General features: G+C 35.1%; 3 long non-coding RNA genes across 4 annotated transcripts; 1 reads left to right on the forward strand and 2 right to left on the reverse strand.

The window, feature by feature from the left end:
* Nucleotides 1–727: 727 nt before the first annotated feature.
* On the reverse strand, nt 728–11,571 carry LOC137018556 (uncharacterized). 2 transcript variants are annotated; one of them, XR_010894919.1, is made up of 4 exons: nt 11,520–11,571; nt 1,324–1,389; nt 1,063–1,233; nt 728–921 (listed from the first exon to the last, which is right to left on the reverse strand). It is a non-coding gene; the product is annotated as an uncharacterized lncRNA (long non-coding RNA). The 2 variants fall into 2 exon arrangements; XR_010894918.1 differs by lacking the exon at nt 11,520–11,571 and having other exon boundaries at nt 1,324–1,478.
* LOC137018554 (uncharacterized) lies at nt 2,729–4,125 on the forward strand. Its single transcript, XR_010894916.1, has 3 exons — nt 2,729–2,805; nt 3,307–3,379; nt 3,891–4,125. It is a non-coding gene; the product is annotated as an uncharacterized lncRNA (long non-coding RNA).
* On the reverse strand, nt 7,697–9,365 carry LOC137018555 (uncharacterized). Its single transcript, XR_010894917.1, has 4 exons — nt 9,162–9,365; nt 8,428–8,534; nt 8,164–8,269; nt 7,697–7,846 (listed from the first exon to the last, which is right to left on the reverse strand). It is a non-coding gene; the product is annotated as an uncharacterized lncRNA (long non-coding RNA).
* Nucleotides 11,572–22,394: the final 10,823 nt, after the last annotated feature.

Consider the following 22,394-nt stretch of genomic DNA (forward strand, 5'->3'; position numbering starts at 1 on the left):
TGGTGGTAAACACTCGTGTTCCAATACGAGTGTTTACGAGTTTTAAGGAGCGTTCCTTCAAAGGGGAGGGGTTGTTCTTACGCATGCGCTCATTTCAAAAACTCAGTAACAGTAACAGTAACCAAAGTTTCTCAGTCGACGAAAAGATCCTCTTTAGCACCTTTAAGGGCCTAAGAGCATATTGTTTTGCTTTTAAAGAAAATTTCATCTACTTCATTCAATACATTCGCGTTTCGCAATACACGTTTCGAAATCATCATCACATAGCCTGCCCCAAAACAAAATAAATAGCTGTGATTGGACCGGCAGGTATTTGTCAGCATAACGTGTAAAAACCCAGACTGATCTGCAGAGCGTAATTGAATGAGTTCGTGAGATCAGGATGGTCTCACCAGGCTAGCCTCAGGTACCTCGTTTGTCAGCATTTTCAACCTCAAGACAATCATTGAGTTGGAAGCCTGTACTATAATGTGAATTACAAGATTAAATGTGATCTTTATAAAATACCTTTGAATGAACTCCAGCATCGAAGATCCAGCGGCAGGATACTCAAGGTTGAATACGTAATAGCTGCTGAAGAAAGCAACTACTCCGTGTAAAAAGAAAGGGTGTGGGCCCATCACGACATGTCCCTCGATGGATATAAGCCATCCAGACAGCTTCATCATGTCACCTGAAATGAACAGATACAACATTATGTGTTATGAGCACTTTGCGATCTGCTTAAGAGACAAAGGGCTATACAAATGTAATTCTTATTATAATTAATATTATTTATTGTGGTCATGTAGATTTCTAGAATGAAAACAAAATAATGAGTTAGAAATGTTGATACTAGATCAAAGTAACATTACCTTGAATGATCAAGCAGGGGTTGCCGGGGAGTTCTGCAGTATTGACGTTCACAGCAGTGGCACATGGCTGTAACATAGTTAATACACAATAGCATGGATTTAGGATGAAGGATAAATATTGTTCATTGGTCAGAGGTAGTAAATCATGCAAGGTAAATGTTGATAATGTAATCATTTTGCATTTTAAATATTTGAATAAAAATCTTACATCAACTTCAAGCATCAAGCTCTCTTTTGGCTCTTTGAAGTACAACATTAGGAGCAGCAGGATGCAGACAGCCTTGTCAGAGTCTGGATCATAGCAGGCCAGAACATCACAGATCTTGGGGTTGGGGTTGCACAGTAATCCAGGATGGTCTGTCCTCATCTGTTTTGTGTGCTGAACATAGTTACACACATTCTCAGACACATGGTCACAGCCAACAAATTTACAGTTGAACATTGTGGTGCATGTTAACTAGTCACCTACCTAATCTTTTTCTCCTCACTCTTAGCCTGACACTGAACAGGATAGTTAGCCTCCCCCTCTGATGACCTGGAAAGAAAAAGGAGAAATTACACAAAGGCAACCAACAATAAGAATTTCAGTTTGAATGCAGATTATGATCATTGATCGTAATTTAATTTTAGCCATATGTCAAAAATTATAGTGGTATATATTGTTTTTTTTGTAGCACTTTGAGATTGCTCTCTCAATGTAAAGTGCATTTTAAACTTTTACAATTATTATTCATTCATATCAGGACAAGTGGGAACCCCAGTGTTAAAACCCTCCCGTTGTCGAACACGACTTACTCCAGTTAGCTCAGTCATGTTGTAATTAGGCAACCCAGTCTCATATGAAAACGTATCCTGACTACGTTGGTCCAAAGTGCAAAACGTAGAGGGGTTACAATAATGGCCCTTAAATTGTATGACTGTTACATTTTTTTTTTTTGCCTATTGTTTTGCGTCCAAGTCACGTGACTTTAGAGAGCCCGGCCGTGAGAACAAAAAACATGGCGGACATTTCTCTACTTTTTAGTGAAAAAAACAATATTTTGAGTTAGTTTCTGCATAAAAATAAGTTTTGATTACATTTTTAGCGAGAAATATATATTCTATTTTCATAATATTCACTCAGTGAATGTACATAATCACTCGCTTGCGCGTTGTTGCAAAGATTTTTCTGATCTCGCCAGAATAATGTGAAACTGCTACGTTTTGGTTGCTATGGACAATATTTTGAGTTAGTTTCTGCATAAAAATAATTTGATTACATTTTTAGCGAGAAATATATATTCTATTTTCATAATATTCACTCAGTGAATGTACATAATCACTCGCTTGCGCGTTGTTGCAAAGATTTTTCTGATCTCGCCAGAATAATGTGAAACTGCTACGTTTTGGTTGCTATGGACAATATTTTGAGTTAGTTTCTGCATAAAAATAATTTGATTAAATTTTAGCGAGAAATATATATTCTATTTTCATAATATTCACTCAGTGAATGTACATAATCACTCGCTTGTGCGTTGTTGCAAAGATTTTTCTGATCTCGCCAGAATAATGTGAAACTGCTACGTTTTGGTTGCTATGAACAATATTTTATTTTCTGCATCAAAATAAGGTTTGATTACATTTTAAGCAAAAAATATATATTATTTATTTTCATAATATTCATTCAGTGAATGTACATAATCACTCGCTTGCGCGTTGTTGCAAAGATTTATCTGATCTCGCCAGAATAATGTGAAACTGCTACGTTTTGGTTGCTATGAACAATATTTTGAGTTAGTTTCTGCATAAAAATAAGGTTTGATTACATTTTTAGCGAGAAATATATATTCTATTTTCATAATATTCACTCTGAATGTCAACCCGTTCTCACTCCTGACCGTTCTCACGCTGAAGAAGTCTCCTTCAGAACACATCGCGATATTTGGCATCAGTTCGCGTGTGCTGGATGTTGGTAAGTAGTCGTAAATACGCTGTTCTAATGTTTGATATAATGTCTTTTCTGTTTGCAGATATTAATCAGATTAACGTTAGCTCCCTCATGTTCAGTCACTGCATTATATCTGTCACCTCCGCTGAGGTTTTGCTTTTCATTGCTTTCTATATTAAATACTAAACTAGGGTGATTAAACACTGTCACGTGACGTGCAATATATTGCACAATATATATAACATATTCATATCAGGTTCAAAGTAGTACAAGTGTAGTTTCAAAATGGTATTTGTAGTAGAAGCACGGTAAAAACAACACTTACCATGCTTTTTACCACAGTATTGGTAGTTTTAATGTGATTTTTGTTGTAAATACAGAGTAACCACAACACTTATCATGCTTTTAATGCCTAATAGTGTTAAATCCAAAAACTGTAAGGTCAATAAGAACTTCTTTCCTATATATATTTATATATAAACCTATATATTATAAATAATGATATTTTCTTTTCTCTTGTTTTAGCTGAAAAGACAAAAAGGGCCTTTTGGAAATGGATGAAGGAGACAGAAAGCTGCAAAGGCAAATAATTGCAATGGTATGTATGTGTTGCTTTTAACCCTTTATCAAACATTTTATCAAGCATTTGTTAAATAGTCTCACAGTAAATTAAAATTAAAGTCAAATCCTGTACATATTTATCACCTTATTTGTAAATCAGTTGTGCCCCTTCTTGGACAGTTGGACGTCCCACACATAAAAGTTTATATTAATTCCATTGAATTCTTTAAAATGATTACAGATTGGGCCCAAAATGTTCCAATGATACATGATGTCTCTCCGCACCTCATAACTACCTCTGTTTGCAAGAGTGGAAATTATCATTTGACCTGTCACATGACATCAGATATTCAATTATTTTGTCATGATCATTTACACTGCTGATAATGTCCTGCTTGCATGTGAAACATGTTATTTATTTATTTTTATTATTTATTTTTTAAAATATGAATATAGCTTGCTATACTTTTAATCATGGAAATGCCCACACATCAGTGAACTTATTACATAAATGCATTTAACATTTAATTGTGCAACACTCTTTACAGAAGGAAATCCTACGGTTATGTATGAACTCACAACATCATCATCAAGTGCTGTGCTGGGCACATTGGGTAACAAGTGTCCTCCAACGTATCCAATCTGTGACCACATTCTCCACATCTTCCCATGGGACACCAACATTCTTCAGGCCTTCGTTTCCATGTCTTCCCCTGCATTCTCCTGGTGGTGTCCACTTCATATCTGTCTTTGGGTGTTGTTGTTTGGTCATGCTTAGGGTGTGTCCAGGAGGTGCACCCTTCACTCTGTCACAGTTTTTAAAAGTCTTCACGTGGACTCCTCCTTATGATCTCCTTGAAACGTGCAGAACCAATATTGAAAATAGTAATTTATCTTTTTCCATATTCTTGCCTTTACCAAAGAAGCACCAGTGCTCATCCGGAGTTTTGGTAAAAGTTCTAGTAATGCTGCGACTATAGTCAAATATGTATTTCTGCATGTGTGTATAGCAGGTGTTTGTCCGAACAATTGAAGTTAGTGAGAGTGTTCAGGAAAACCCTCTGAGAACAATCAATATTTATTTAATTCTGTTTGGTGCTGATATAGAGTATTACAGAAATGACACATTGACATTCTGGACATTATTCTGTGAGTTTGTTACCTCTTCATTTAGATGGACTTGAAAATGTCTTGCATTTTGTTTCATTAAACCTTTTATTACAGTGTCACTATAGTAAATGTCCACCTTAACTACATCTATGGTATCATTATATCAGTACCTGGATAATGTAAATGTAACATACCCATGAATGTATTTTATAGAAGCATTTTATTGCTGAAAATATTTAACATTTATAAAATGCATTAACTATTTGAATTTGCCTTTCATTTAGTTACAGTAAAAGTGAACAATAAACACAATATTGTATTGTATTAAAGTTGAGAATGTAAAATGTTATTTTTTACCCCCTATTCTTTAAAGAAACTTATTTTCACATGGAATTTTATCTCATCTCTTGGTTTGTAAAAATAATACTTCATCATATCGATTTGTGTAGTTATATTTCACTATAATAGATTGCCTCTGTAACTGGATATATTTTTTTCTCACAATTAACTGATTTTTATACTGTTGTGCAGTAGTTTGGGGACTACATTTGTCTTTGACACTAAATATTGGAATATGATTACAAAATCGAGTACATTCATTATGCTTTTATTTATATTTATTTTAATTCCAAGAGTTCAAATGGTGAAGAATGGTATAAATAAGTGATTAAATGTATACCTTTAATATACTACATATCTACTGTAAATGTTAGAAGCACTTTAGTAGATGCAATTATATCTCTTTCAAATATATTTATGCATCAGTTTAAAACACAAAGGAGTCTTTCGTTGTAAAATGTGATTTTTATTATATTTAATTAGATTAATTATATATTTAAGGAATCTTTCTCGTCAGCCGGAACCGAAGGAGATCTGTCGTCATTTACCATAAATGGACAAGTAAGCGTGACGCATCTGTTCAGCTGTGTTGTGATTGGCTGTGACTCTATCGCAGAACTCGCTGTGATTGGACTACCTTTCAACCCATATAAAACGGCGCTTTATCTTACAAAGTTTGTTTTAGTTTGAATATTACGTTACTCATACATTAAGTTAACTATAAAGTGTTTCCATGTTGTGAGAAATTACTCCTTTACCGAGATCCCAACCCTAACCCTAGCTTCTCAATGAACTACAGCGCCATGTTTCCCGTTCATTGATAGAATGACAGAGACATATGGGTAATGTAGTTTAAAACGTTTAGTAAAGAAATGATAAATGTTAAAATAATAAGATCTTTAATGGACAACTCGATATCTAAATATGTTTATTTTGCAAACATTTATTACATATATGAGGGACAGGCTGAAATTTAATATTTTACTGTAATCACTATTAAAAAACCTTTATGCCAGCTTTCCATGTATGTCTGAAAACTGTGCCCAACATTATTTAGTAATCATAGCATAAGCAGTTGTCCTGTTGATTTTCTCTTTGATACGCTAACCGGACTTTGTGTTACAGCCATTTGAAATGTGCATTTTTTTTGCTCTTCCAGGGGCCGGTACTGGCCCTTGGGGGTGGAAGGGCAGTATAATCTACACAGGTGTGTACTCCTCATCATGGATAACAAACGTTGTTGAATCACATTTAAATATTGCAGTATTTTATCATTTCCTCATTTTCCATTCTAACATCATGCTTGTATAGGTTTTTGATGGGTATTGTGAGACCATCTGATGAAATATGGAAATATTATAACAAAATGTTGTAATACAATAATAATAATAATAATAATTGATTAATTGAATAGTAGTTGATTATTTCTTTGCTTTTTTTGTATGAACACCAATAAATATAATGGATGAACCCACAACAACTTGCCATTATCCAGCTGCCAGTGTTGGCAGTAAACTAAAAACTATTTATATTTACACTTCACTATTACTTACACAAGGATAATGCACTATTCAGTAAAATAAGAAACTGTGCCAAAATGTCATTATCACCCCCTCTTCTTGCTCCTCACATGCCTGACATCAGTAATGTCCAGCTGTCATTTTGAATGCAGTAGTAGATGTACCAGAATGATCAACATCCATCTTCTTCAGTTCTGCTTGAAGTGTTTGTGTCAGTATAACCCACTGCAGCCTCTCTTTATTCACATTCCTTCCCTTTATTTATCTGGAAACTGCCATCCTTGTCACAACATGAAAGTATATGCAACTTTTGGTGCATTGTTGTCCCAAACAATCATGGAAATTATATGTCATTTTTTTAAATTATGAAATAAACTCAGCTTAGTTAAATTGTATTTACTCTACCAAACACCACGGTCACCATAATTTATTACACAACACTTTATTGGAGGATACAGCATAAGGTTGAAATTTGCATAAAGACAAATGAGATTCAAGATAAATAAAAACGTGTCTTCAAAAATACGTTAACGTCATAATAATCCATTCACAGACTTTACTCCTATTGCACAAATGAGCGCCACAGAATCCCATCCAGTCAACTATGATCCAGAAAACAGATTTGATATTGAGTTTAAAATAAAGATTCATTATCACAGCTGAACTGGGTTCTTGCTCTTCCCTGTACATGTCTCTATCATGTTCATGTTCTTCTTCTTCTAAACAGTTTGTTCAGTTGTACTCTACAGTACAACTGATGACCAGAAGATGTGATCACTGATGTGCTGTAGCTTTTCTCAACCAGAGGAAGAAGTCTTAACATCCCATTGTCAGGCGTTCTTCAGTCCTGGTCTAAAAGTAAAACAAAAAAACACACAATTCAAGTTAAGTAGTTTAATGGACAGCCAGGTCAGCTTATGTTCTGCATGATTTAAACAGTGGTGGGCTACTCTGGCCCTCAGCGTCCACGGTCCTGCAGATTTAGCTCCAACCTCAAACCCAACTGCCTGTAACTGTCTATAAGTACACCTGAAGACTTTGGTTAAAATTTTCAGGTGTGCTCAATTATGGTTGGAGGTAAACTCTCCACCTCAAAAGGAGACAGCAAAAGGGCTAGAGTTGCCTGTTCCTGATTTAACTTTACAAAACAGCAGTACATAATATAATGCAGCACAGACTGTAAGCTAAGTACTGAACAAAAACTGTTTTACCCATATTAACAGCAACATGTTTTAAAAGATCTTTTAGAAAGGCATGCTCTCTTTTGAGCCTTGATTTCTTTCAGGACAACATACTCTTCTGTTTCTTGTTTCAAGAGCATAATTTGGTCAAAAACCAAGTGATAACCTGTACAATGTAAAATTGTTAAAATACTGCAATAAAAACTTTAAGGCAAGAATTAAGAATAGGCACAGGACTTACTGTACTCATGAAGAAGCCATGGCCATGCATAGTTTCTGCCTCTTGTGTTCCTCCGTAGCTGCACATCAGTCGTTTTTCCTCTAGGATCTTCTGTTAGTGACTTCACTTGCTATCTGTTTTAAAACACAAATACAATGTTTTAGGTCTGTGCAGTATAAGGCCTTATTTCAAGCCAAAAAAACTAGGTATTACACATAATTTAAAGAACATTTACTATTTAATTCCTATTATACTATATTATATTATATTAACTCATTATCTTCCAAAGCTTCCCTGTCTGCTTTTATCTAAAAAAACAAACAAACAAACAAACAAAAAAAAAACAGAAGGAACAGTTTTTAAGAACTTTTTAAGAACTTAATAGTCCTTTGAGAGAACAACATTAAATTCTGTACTACATATTACAGCATTGCCTCAACACAAGACATACCAATGGACTTCTGTCTTCTTTGGGCATGAGATGGTCATGTTCCTTCCTCACCCTAAACAAAGGACTTCGATGAGCTTGCTTTGATATAAGGACTGGTCTTCCTTCTCTGCACAGAAAAACAAGAAAGTCTCTACTTACTCTGTGTGCAATTACTCTTGTTCTTAAAACATACAAATTGAGACAGTTATAAATAAGTTAATTTACCATACCATCCAGGAGAGCATTTGATGAGTAAATACTGATTTAAATATCTAGAAACTTTACCTGGAAAGGGCTGATCACGGCAGGTTTGCAGCGACTCACTAGTAGCTCTTGTGAGGGTCGGCTCTTAAAAGAGCTGTTGAGTTTGATGTTGTAAACTGCAAGTAATCCTGCAAGACAGAAAGGAAGGTAAATTTATTACATCACATTCAAGTTGTCAATTTACACATAACTGTAGGATTTCCTTCTGTAAAGAGTGTTGCATAATTAAATGTTAAATGCATTTATGTAATAAGTTCACTGATATGTGGGCATTTCCATGATTAAACATATGTCTTTAATAGCAAGCTATATTTATATTTAAAAGAATAAATAAAAAAATAACATGTTTCACATGCAAGCAGGACATTATCAGCAGTGTAACTGATTAGATATTGAATAGACATCAGATATTCAATTATTTTGAATATGACAAAATAATTGTATATCTGATGTCATGTGACAGGTCAAATGATAATTTCCACTCTTGCAAACAGAGGTAGTTATGAGGTGCGGAGAGACATCATGTATCATTGGAACATTTTGGGCACAATCTGTAATCATTTTAAAGAATTCAATGGAATTAATATAAACTTTTATGTGTGGGACGTCCAACTGTCCAAGAAGGGGCACAACTGATTTACAAATAAGGTGATAAATATGTACAGGATTTGACTTTAATTTTAATTTACTGTGAGACTATTTAACAAATGCTTGATAAAATGTTTGATAAAGGGTTAAAAGCAACACATACATACCATTGCAATTATTTGCCTTTGCAGCTTTCTGTCTCCTTCATCCATTTCCGAAAGGCCCTTTTTGTCTTTTCAGCTAAAACAAGAGAAAAGAAAATATCATTATTTATAATATATAGGTTTATATATAAATATATATAGGAAAGAAGTTCTTATTGACCTTACAGTTTTTGGATTTAACATTATTAGGCATTAAAAGCATGATAAGTGTTGTGGTCACTCTGTATTTACAACAAAAATCACATTAAAACCAATACTGTGGTAAAAAGCATGGTAAGTGTTGTTTTTTACCGTGCTTCTACAACAAATACCATTTTGAAACTACACTTGTACTACTTTGAACCTGATATGAATATGTTATATATATTGTGCAATATATTGCACGTCACGTGACAGTGTTTAATCACCCTAGTTTAGTATTTAATATAGAAAGCAATGAAAAGCAAAACCTCAGCGGAGGTGACAGATATAATGCAGTGACTGAACATGAGGGAGCTAACGTTAATCTGATTAATATCTGCAAACAGAAAAGACATTATATCAAACATTAGAACAGCGTATTTACGACTACTTACCAACATCCAGCACACGCGAACTGATGCCAAATATCGCGATGTGTTCTGAAGGAGACTTCTTCAGCGTGAGAACGGTCAGGAGTGAGAACGGGTTGACATTCAGAGTGAATATTATGAAAATAGAATATATATTTCTCGCTAAAAATGTAATCAAACCTTATTTTTATGCAGAAACTAACTCAAAATATTGTTCATAGCAACCAAAACGTAGCAGTTTCACATTATTCTGGCGAGATCAGATAAATCTTTGCAACAACGCGCAAGCGAGTGATTATGTACATTCACTGAGTGAATATTATGAAAATAAATAATATATATTTTTTGCTTAAAATGTAATCAAACCTTATTTTGATGCAGAAAATAAAATATTGTTCATAGCAACCAAAACGTAGCAGTTTCACATTATTCTGGCGAGATCAGATAAATCTTTGCAACAACGCGCAAGCGAGTGATTATGTACATTCACTGAGTGAATATTATGAAAATAAATAATATATATTTTTTGCTTAAAATGTAATCAAACCTTATTTTGATGCAGAAAATAAAATATTGTTCATAGCAACCAAAACGTAGCAGTTTCACATTAGCGAGATCAGATAAATCTTTGCAACAACGCGCAAGCGAGTGATTATGTACATTCACTGAATGAATATTATGAAAATAAAATATATATTTTTTGCTTAAAATGTAATCAAACCTTATTTTGATGCAGAAAATAAAATATTGTTCATAGCAACCAAAACGTAGCAGTTTCACATTATTCTGGCGAGATCAGATAAATCTTTGCAACAACGCGCAAGCGAGTGATTATGTACATTCACTGAGTGAATATTATGAAAATAGAATATATATTTCTCGCTAAAAATGTAATCAAAACTTATTTTTATGCAGAAACTAACTCAAAATATTGTTTTTTTCACTAAAAAGTAGAGAAACGTCCGCCATGTTTTTTGTTCTCACGGCCGGGCTCTCTAAAGTCACGTGACTTGGACGCAAAACAATAGGCAAAAAAAAATGTAACAGTCATACAATTTAAGGGCCATTATTGTAACCCCTCTACATTTTGCACTTTGGACCAACGTAGTCAGGATACGTTTTCATATGAGACTGGGTTGAATTAGGATATCCGCTGGAAAAATATTTTTTCATGGACCGTTATTAAAGTTAAACAGCTAACGGTTAGCCCTGCTAATCTATGATAACCTTGACTAATTACAAAAATGTGCACACATAAATAGTAATGTTTGTCCCATCATTGGTTTTATAAACTTTACAAACACCAGATTTGTTTAAACGGTGATAGTGACATGCAAAATTATAGCGAAACTCTCGTCATTACTAACATTACTACTATTAGCAAAAGCTGTGAGAGAACTTTCAACAATTCCGGGCACTTGCTAACAAAATGTGAACTGTTGTAACGTTAACTAGGATATCCGCTGGAAAAAAAAAAAAAAAATTAATGGACCGTTTGAATCACTAAGTTATTAAAGTTAAAAAGCTAACGGTTAGCCCTGCTAATCTATGATAACCTTGACTAATTACAGAAATGTGCACGCATAGATTGTAATGTTTGTCCCATCATTGGTTTTATAAACGGTGATAGTAACATGAAAAATTATAGCGAAACTCTCGTCATTACTATTAGCAAATGCTGTGAGAGAACTTTCAACAATTCTGGGCACTTGCTAACAAAATGTGAACTGTGTCATGCGATAAACGTTTATTTGAAAGTAAATATTATAATTATATTAAAATAACATGGGTGTAAGTGATGCAAACTCACCTTCTCATTCAGCCCGGAATAGAAGAGGGACACGACGGCGCCTTCAGTTCAAAACCAAACAGTTCGGTTATGTCATGTGACTTCCCAGGGCATATTTCAATACAATATTTCACTGTAATAATACTGTTTAATGCTGTGAAATCCTTAATTTTTTTCACTGTGTTGCTGTGATACTACAGACCTTGTTGTGATATAACAGCAGGTTTTAGATTGCAAGATTTTACTGTAAAATAAGAGTTAAATGCTGTAAAATCCAAGGAAACTGTAGTTTTTACAGGTATTCATTGGGATATTACAGGGAAACTTAATTACAACAAGTTACTGTAAAATAATACTGTTAATTATTGTGAAATGCTGGTAATTTCTAACAGTGTATTTACTGTATGTTTATATTAAAGGGGTTGTAGAATTCAAAAACTGTTGTTATTAGTGATACCGGTGGCCACTAAGTGAACTGCAGCCAGCAACTTATCATTCATGCTTACAAGAAACTGAATGTGATTCAAGCAAAGTTCTTTTTCATTCTTCACTTAGAAGTAAAAAGTTGAAAATACAACAGGGATATACTATTAACGAACAACTAGACACTGTGCACGCTATAAAATAAAAGCACAACGAAAATGACAGTGGTGAGAAAGCAGCAGTAAAGAAAGCATCTGATCACAGCGATGTGCATTTGTTTACAGCTCTGCGATTCATCAGAATCATGTTGACATATGAAGTCATTAAAATTACACTGTTATGATAGTTTGATTATAAATATATCTGAAAGTATAGACTATAAACATCTATGTGAGACTATTTTGAATCCCTTTTATTTGCATGACACATTGATTTTACAGTACAGAATAGCTCTTTTGGCACTATCCTGAATATTGTATAAGCATTGATTTGATGTGTCATTGAATGGAAGAGAGGCTGTCAGGAGTGTCATATCCTTTGGATTTTCCCAGTGAAACCAGCCTTCACACAAAAATCAGTCTCCAGTCTTTCATAGACCACCAAGGAAGTATATTTTTGTTTTTTAAGTTTCATTACAAGCTGTTCACACATTGCCATTACAAAAAGTGATTAATACATGAAAGTTCTTACAAATAGCCCCTTTAAGGGGTTAGTTCACCCAAAAATTAAAATTCCTGTCATTATTTACTTACCCTCATGTCGTTCCACACCCGTAAGACCATCGTTCATCTTTGGAACACAAATTAAGACATTTTTGATGAAGTCTGAGAGATTTTTATCTAGCATAGAAAGCAACAAAATTAATTTTTGCGTGCAAAAACAAACAAAAAATAATGATTCTCTGTTGTGATTATATCTGATTGAAACAACTTCTTGAACAAGAAAAAAATATAGGGCGGAACTTTTGACTATTAATTGATTGGATAACAGGTTGCCCCGCCCTTAAACCAGTAAACGTCATCAGAGAGGGAGGGGGAAGATATTTTGATTTAAGAATACGAGGCACATTAATTGATTTTTTAAACAATGATGTGCATGAAAAAAGAAAATCAATTATAATAAAAAATGCACAATTCAAAACAAATGATCAAAAATAAAATAAAAATGGTCAATTTTGATTTCATGGTGTCTTTAACTTCGTACTATTACACTCAAAAAAATGAATTGTTGGATTTACTTGAAAAATAAGTGTTTCCACGCAACAATATTGAGTAATTTGTACAAAAAAACTATTTAGTTGAATGAACAAAAGAAATTCAAGTAAAACTGACAAAATTTCTTGTCACTGTTACATAATATTTATATGTGCAGTTTACTTAATAATCTATGGTGAACACATTTTTTTTTTTTTTTTTGAATAGTCATTTAAATAAAAAGGATACAACATATCAGAATGCAGTCCCTCACCCTAAAATGCACTCAAAAAATAATTCAATTGAATTGAGTGCAGGAATTTCATCCTATAAACATGCATATATGAGTGCGCACAGCCTAAACACAGGCGACACTCTTGTGCATGATGGTAACCACAAAATGCAAAAACATTACAGAAACTACTCTAAATGTCCCACATAACTGAACATTAAACACTAACATAAACTAACAACATCTTTCCCTTTACTGAAAAACACATAAAATTACACTTTAATCCCTAAATTTACTCTCCTAATGCAGTCCCTTGCAAAGCATGCTGGGAACTACGGATCCACTGCACAGTTAGTTATGTCAACAATAATGTGCACGTTTCACACAGCAATGTTAAGTTGACTGAACAAACACTTACTAAGTAAAGCTGACAATACTCAATTTTAGTAGAAACAACGCAGTTAAATTACGTTCATGTAGTTACATGAGTTTTTTAAGTAATGTGAACAAGGGTGGTTTGAGTGAAACGAACAACAGTGAAAGTTCATTTTTTGAGTGTACTGTATGAACAGAATATAATATAAAAGATGTTTGTGAACATTTTCCGTTGCTCACAGCAGCAGTAATACATAAAAATGATGAAGAAGAGTATATCCAGACATACAAACTTTGTGAATTTTTAAAGAGCCATTTTAGGTGTCTAGATCACAATGATGGAGCAATGATGTACAGTACCAATGAAGTTTACCAGATAATTTTAGTCTGCCGCGTCCTCAGTGAACTAGCGTTTGTTTGTGCCGTTACCTGTTTTGCATGCTTCCTGTAGTCAATCAAGTGCTGAAACAATGCAGACAGCACATGCAAACTCATGCACAATTCATTCTTCATGTCTTAAATATTGCACAAACTCCACAATGGTTTCTCAAAATGCTCTCGTGAAGACCCTCCAAACCAAAAGAGAATATGAGGAGGAGAACCTCAGTGACCCCATAATGCAATGCACCGCTCACCAATGCGAAGCAGATGATGGCATGGAGCCTCAGCCATTAAAGACCACAGTGCCTGAGGCCAACACACAAAGACCTCCAACCACTGACCAGCCCTACAGATTAGCCTGTTACTCACGCTTCCATAAATCACATGAGACAACTTATGTTCTCTGGATAGAAAGAGAGACAGGCGCAGAGAATCATTTTAAAGTTGCATGCAGCCTGAAAGCTCTTCTCACGTGTCTCAGCTGGAATCCAATTTGATGCAGAATGTTATTGTCGCTTTTGGCCTGAGCCAGAATGCAGAACAGCGTTTAATGAAGGTGTGTGATTTTGTGGTTTAGCACTTGGGTTAACATTTCCTTGAAGATATAACACTCTGTTTACAGTGCTAAAGGACATCTTGTAATTCAATGGAAGCAAGAACATCTGTCTTTATAAAATCTGTTTAAAATAAATTAACGCTTATACATTTATAATGTGACAAAAAATTTGATTTCAAATAAATGCTGTTCTTTTGGACTTTTTATTTATCAGAGAATCCTGAAAAAGAAGCATGATGTTTCAATCAATCATCTTGAGCAGCAAATCAGCATATTAAAATGATTTCTGAAGGATCATGTGACACTGAAGACTGGAGTAACGATGAAAATTCAGCTTTGATCACAGGAATAAATTACATTTTACAATATATTAAAGTACAAAACAGTTGTTTTAAACTGTAACAATATAAATGTATTTTAACCCTTTCGATCGTGAGTTTAAAATATTCTAACTGTCCCCCCAGAGTGAGTTTTTTTTAAGGCGACCGTTATTTTAGAACGTTCGCCTTTAATGTTTCCATAGCGACGCGTCTTGCGTGTCACGAGCGCTGAGCGCAGCAACAATAACACTGTATGACAGATGGATCGCTATTATTTAGTTTTTCCTTTTTTATTTAAAATATTCGCAAAATTGCTTACCATGTCATCAACTATTTGATATTCCGATTCTCAAATATGTGTAAGTGAGTGTGTTTTGTCGTTTTAAAACCTTTATAAATGATCTTTATCTTGATCTATAATGCGAGATGGGTGCCGCCATCTTAGTTTGCGCTGCAGTTCACAGAGTCCTGTCAGTCGGATTTACAGCAGGTTAATTCATCAGTTTCTCCCGAAATATAAGCAAGCAAGTGGCTGTTGAACTGGAAGAATAATAGAGTAAACTTTATAGTTACTTAGGCCCATTATGTGTGTCTGATATGAATAAATGTCGCCAAATTATATTTGTTATTGCTGCTTCCACTGATGTCGGACATCAATGTGTAAATTATAAACGCTTAATGTATTGTTTTAATGGTGCTTATGCATATTTAAATGTCTGAAACCTTAAAATAAACATTATGTGGCTGAAAACACTGCATAGCTGTGATATATGACATATATATGTCTGTCTCACAGCCAGGGCGCGAAAGCACAGTTTGAATCTGGCAGTTATGTGACGTCGCTGAACGTTCGAAATCCCATATGTGGGACCGTACCGCTCAAAGGGTTAATCAAATAATCCAGCCATAGAGAGCATTAAAAGGCTTCTTTAAAAAAAATATTAAAAAAATCTATTAACCCCAAACTTTTAAATATGAAAAGTAGTGTAAGAACTTCAAATTTCCAAATTAAATTTTGTTTAGGTCACAATGAAAAAAAGCCAGATTTTTCAGTCCTTTGAGCCTCACTATTGTATTCAGTTCCTGTTGTGTATGCCTATGTTATCTGATTAGTTTTCCTCAGTTTCCCTCCACTAGTTTGTCTCCTTGGTTACTCATTAATTAGATCCCACCTGTTTGTATTTAGGTTGTTATCCTGTGTATATATAAGCCCACTGTTTCAGTTCCTCATTGTGTGGTGTTATTTCTCATTTCTTACGCACATCACTTTGACTCATCTGTTGTTTTATTAAAATACTTTTCTAATTTGAAGTAAGTCCTACTCTCTTCGTCTTCTTCTTGGACTACCCGTGACAACTCTATGAACTTGCATTGCCGCTTTAATCAGGGTTTTTGCAGTTACTTTGCCCAAAATTGAAAATTCTGTACTGCTTTATTCACACTCATGCCATTCCAAACTGTTTGAATTTCTTCTGTATACCACAAAAAGAGTCATTTTCATAATTATCACATTTAACCATAGAAGACACATTGTTTTGAAGACACCTCAATTATGTCAAACAATAAGTTGGTTCCTATCATAATGCAATGTGTTCAGTTTTGTTTATTAACTGCAAAAATGAATAGGATTTGAAAGCTTGTCAGCACACAAAGCTATTAGATGACTTAAAGAGATAGTCCCCCATTGCTCACGTTGTTCCAAACCTGTATGAATTTCTTTTTCTTTTGAACACAAAAGAAGATATTTTGAAGAATATGGGTAACCAAACAGTGGATGGGCCCCATTAACTACCATATGTATGGGGAAAAAATACTATGAAGTCAATGGGGTCCATTAACTATTTGGTTACCCAAATTCTCCAAAATATCTTCTTTTGTGTTCAGCAGAAGAAAGAAATTCATACAGGTTTGGAACAATGTGAGTAAATGATGACAGAATTTTCATCTTGGGGTGAACTATCCCTTTAAGAAGACTTTGAATATAATGCACAAGTTGTAGAAAAGTTGTTACTTTTTAGTGTTTTGCTTTTTTAGATTGAGAGTTTAAAGAATCTCACACAGCCAAAAAAATGAGGATTGTCAGTAACGGTGTTCAGCCTTACATTGTTCAAACCGGAGTCGACACTGATGGAGAAACTCAGGAAGAAGTTACAACTTTTAGAATGAAACTGGACGTTTCTGAATGGTTAGTGGATACATTTATGTAGTTGCTGTAGAGTTGATTCAACTCATCCACTAGCATGTGCCGTCATGTTCATCTTTTGTGCAAATCCAACATTGAATTGACCCTCGTTTGTGAAGCAGTCCGGCATAAATTGACGGCAATAACACTCTACTACAACTCTTCCTCTTCTCTAAAGCAGCCCAACATGGCCTTTGTTGCATGTTCACGGGGGCGGGGTTTATGCAAATGTTGGAGTTAGTGATGTCACCAACCCAGAAAGAAGCTCATTGTAGTCCCTACCAGCAGTTTGTTGTAGTCCTTAAAAAGCGATTTCTGTAAAAGAAAATATCTCCCTTTGCATTGAAATTTGAGCGTCGTAACTTTGCAGATGTTGTTAATGCTCAAACAGCAACATTACACACTAACTAAAGTTAAAAAAGTGAAATCATAATCAAGGACCCTTTAAATCACCACTTTCATAAACAAAAAAGCTCAGAAATTCTGTAAAACATGTGCTTTTATGTTCCAAGTTGTACAGCCAAGAATAAACTGTTAATTTTTATGTAAATTAATTATTTAACAGCAGCTTTCCATTTCATATGCAACATATTTATGCAAAAACATGACTACTGACTAAAAACTACGTGCAGAACTTTTGATAATGCAATACCCATGCAAGAGTCACAAGTGAATTATATGTGAGAATGGGGAAAAAAAAGTACTCAAACTTTTCAGCACACACTCAAGGTGTCTACATGTCCATCTTGTAGAGAGACAGAAAGAAGGAAATACATTGAAAAATGAAGCTCTGAGACTTCCTCTGGAGCGGGAGCAGGTTGCCACGACCACCCTGATGCCTGCTGTATTTGTCTCGTTTATCTAGACATGATGCAACACTGAGCTCAGAGTTAGAAACCCACCGATTGGGATTGAGGAAAAAAAAAAGTGGCAATGCATCACCTCAACTGGTGGCAATAAATCTGGAGTCTTTCCTTGGGTGTGCTCCAGTCATGTAAAAGCCGTTTAAATCACCATCCTTCCTGTCATATTACTCACCCTTGACTGCTGTACGCTAAATTACATTTGGGCTTGAATTCCAAGCCTCTCGCTGCGGGCGGCTTAACGCGTGAATAGGAATTGATCCGCTCTTTGAGGCCGCGTCACGTTGATTTCTCTGTCTTACAGAATGGGGGGATTGACCTTCCCCGGCAGGTTTCAGAAGAGAGACGAGTCGAATCACATTCCTTTTGCTTAATTCAGTCACAATGAAGGATTGTGGTGGGCCGTGTCCGCGCACGTGTCGGCTCAAAGACTGTGTCACCTGCGAGGGCCGATTAACCTCACCTCCTCGCCTGCTGCGTCGGTCACATTCGCTCTCAGAAGAGAGGTCAGAGGTCACATTCCAAGCCTGGAATCCTTGACCTCCTCAATTAAAGCTCATATCTTTCATTCAGTGTTCAACACAAGCCCCAGAACCTTTCAGATGCAGTTACATTTATGTTTTCATGAATCATTATTCTTCAGGTAGCAGTGCTTTCTAATCTGAAGCAACGTACTAAAGCAATATGCATTTTAAAAAAAACTTTTATTCAAAGAATTACATTCAATATACATATTTTATCAGTCAATGCATTTCTTGGTAATTAAACCCACAGCCTTGTTGTTTAAAAAGTAACCAGTGTCATATTAGAAACATTGTGATACTATTACAGTTTATTCATTTGTATTCATGTCGTTCCTAATCAGTAATATTTTCATGCATCTTCTAAACACAAATGAAGATATTTTAATGAAATCTGAGAGATTTCTGTCCCTCCATTGGCAGACTACTCAATTGACATTTTGTGGCTTAAAAAAGTTAATAAAGAAATTATAAAACTAATCCATATGAATTGAGCAGCTTAGTCCAAGTTTTCTGAAGAGACACGATCACTTTATATAATAAACAGATTGAATTTAAGCTTTTATTCGCATATAAACATTGATCAGCAAACATAAACCATATATTTTAAGTTTATTGCAAAATATGCAGATATATTGAAATATTTTGAGAGTGTAGGGAGATCAACTCTATTACATAATTCGCAGTGGGCGGAGCTAAAGAGATCTTTTTGCTTGTTTCAACTCTGATTGGAGGAATTTTCTGTACAGAATCATGGGTAATGTAGTTTTTCACCATTAATTCCACTGTTAACCAATTATTTTAAAACTAACCTGAATTATTGCAGGCTGATGGCTTCAACAGAAGCAAATGCTATCAATTAACAACCTCATAGCTCACAGTAAGGCTGTCTTCGAAGGTTTCTATGTTATCATTAAAAATCAATTTCCTATGGAGAAAATGTATAGTTTTTTCTTCTGAAACCCGACTGTTGCACTCTATTGTTGTTTTGCATGCACATATCTATTCTATTCGACAACTTTGACACTGATGAACATCAGTTAGATCAAAGGTTGCTGATGTAGCAAAATTCTTTTTCTCTTTTCTAAGGATGAGAGCGAGGGTGTAAAATGGTTGTGTAAAACTAAATACGAAATTTGGGGGCGCAAAACTCTTTATAAGGGGACTTTAGGGGGAAAAAAAACCCAAAATACTATAAAAGAGTGTAATATGACCCCATTAACCACCCAGGTCTGAAAAGGGCTTCCTGGACATAATGCCCCTGCAGAGCAGCACAAGACTTGTTATCTAGACAGATGAGCAACAAACGGAGCGCAGATGCATCACAAAGCACTGGAACCCAGACTTTCCATTTATGTGCTGCTAATGGATGGCTGATCATTGTGCCGTGTCGTGGCTTGGACGGTAACACCCTGGCTTCATTGTAGATGCTCTGCAACATACGCAGAAAAGCACTGATATCTAAATCTGCACATTGTTCTACTGTAATAGCAGGGTATGCAACATTCACTCCAATATCTGATGCTCATATTACTATAGATTCCATACAAACTTTGACGCATAACTCGTCCCATACTTTTTGTCGTAGACCCATGAATGGGGTGTCAAATCAAATCAGCAACCAAAAGTTGAGATGTCTCTGGATTAAAACATCATAGAGAAAAGTGGGTGGCTTCATTTTGACTCAGACTGCCAAGTAGTCTTTAAATATCACCCTGAAAACTGTCTAGCCATGCACTAGCAACCATTTAGAGCACCCTAGCAACTGTATAGCAACATGGCCCAAAGTGCTATAATTTATACATTTTTTTGTTCAAAAATGCTTGTCCTGTTTGTTTGTTGCAGGGAGCAGCAGCTCATTTGCATTTAAAGGGACACACATTAAAACTGCATTTTATTCTGTGGGGTATTTTGAGCTAAAACTTCACATACACACTAATTTTCACAGAGACTTATTTTACATCTTGTAAAAGGGGCATAGTAGGTGCCCTTTAATGTTATTTTTTCTTATCCATATTAATCATATTTTCATTAATAGTATGTTTTAATGAATCACAACATTGCATATTTTTTATCTCACCTTTGTTAACGAGTATTTTTTGTAGTAAGCAATGGAAATAATGTAAAACTCTAGTTCTGTAAAGGGTACAGCATGTTATACATGTCAAGCTGTGAGCATGTACCTCATTCCTATCTTTCAAAGCCTTGTCTGCTTTGCATATCTGAACACAAATCGAGACAAACATACTCCCTCATTTACGATCAACTTCCTCCAAACCTTTCTGGGTCAACTGACTTTGTTTATGATACTTTCAAAGGAGGCCTTGTGAATTTCAATGGAATTTGATCTGAGAGCATGCATACATCTGCTCACATGGCTTTATTAGATTTACTCACTGTTTGACAACACACTTTCACAATTTATTCCCAACAGCAACTGCGTGCCAGACAGAGCAGGACTAAACCCTGTTACAGAAGTGCACCTAATTAAGGTCTCGTTCTAGAGAACTGCTTTGATTTACTACAGCATCTTGAACTAAAAGCATTCGGTTGATATGCGTGAGAGAGGTGTGGAAAAGAAGACAGGTGCAACTTCATGTTTTCAGTGGTTGAGCTGAGTTCATAACTCAAAATTCAAATGATCTGCTCAAAACATAAGATGAGCTTCCATAAAGGATGCAGTTTATACGCCCATCACAGAGCAATTGGTAGGATTGCATAAACATGTTTTTCCTGAACATTAAGAGTCAGTGAAACCAGCTAATGGAAAGTTCTGAAAGACAAATCACTTATAGATTGCTGGAAACTTCTTCCGTGTTTTTATGTTTATCGCACATGAGTCATTTGGGATGCTAGAGTCGCTGGCACTCTTGTGTAGCTGTGTTCTTGAAGGTGCCATATGCAAATATTTGAATATTATTAACATACATTTGTGTACATTGACATTGAAAACAACAAACTGCACCAGACATGGAACTTTCATAAAACTTGCCATACTTTCAGTAAGTGTTTTATTTTTAACCTCTAAAGTCATTTAAAGACATTAAACAAGGTGAATACCGGAATTAAATGTGTGCATTTCCACTCTATGAACGGTGTGTCCGAAATCGTGTACTGCCTGAGTAGGTACTACAATTTGAATTTGAACTTACTTTGTGGCCATTAAAAAGTATGTAGTATGAATTTGTCTAGTATGAACGTATTTAGGATGTACTATGTCCACCATGTTGCCATTATGTGACCTATCAGTTGCGCCGCTTCACCTCCATTCATAAATCCTCTCCCGTGGCTTCATGAGATAGTGTGCATAGTGTGCATCATATGCACACTTCAGAATCTCACCGGAAGTAGTAGGTCATTAGGGGACTTTTCGCCTACTGTTTTTCGAATACGTATTCAGACATACTACTCTTTCACATACTATATAGTAGGGAAGTATTTGATGTCGGACGCAGTGCAAGACAAGGTAATTTATATTTCACATTTCACACAAAATGGCAGAATCTGGTGTCTGACTATGCATCTCGTTTAGGTCATAACAGCAAAAGGGTGCTCTACTAAGTACTAAAGATGCTTGCTATGAAGGGGTTGAATAATTTTGAGAATGCAGAAGCCATTAAAAGTTGCATTTTCAGTTGAATTTGGAGAAACCACTGTTGAGCTATCCCTTATGAAAAATATGTTTATTCAAGTGTTCTGTCTTTTAAACTAAAAAAGTATAGCTACTTTCAGTCTACTTTTTATGTACTTCTCAGAAATATACCTTATGTACTTCTCGGAAATATGCTTAAAATTGCACTTAAGTATACTTGAATGAATTTTTCTAGCTATCCATGTTTTCACTGTTATA

This window comes from Chanodichthys erythropterus, chromosome 4 (genome assembly GCF_024489055.1).
Source record: "Chanodichthys erythropterus isolate Z2021 chromosome 4, ASM2448905v1, whole genome shotgun sequence".
NCBI classification, from domain to species: domain Eukaryota; kingdom Metazoa; phylum Chordata; class Actinopteri; order Cypriniformes; family Xenocyprididae; genus Chanodichthys; species Chanodichthys erythropterus.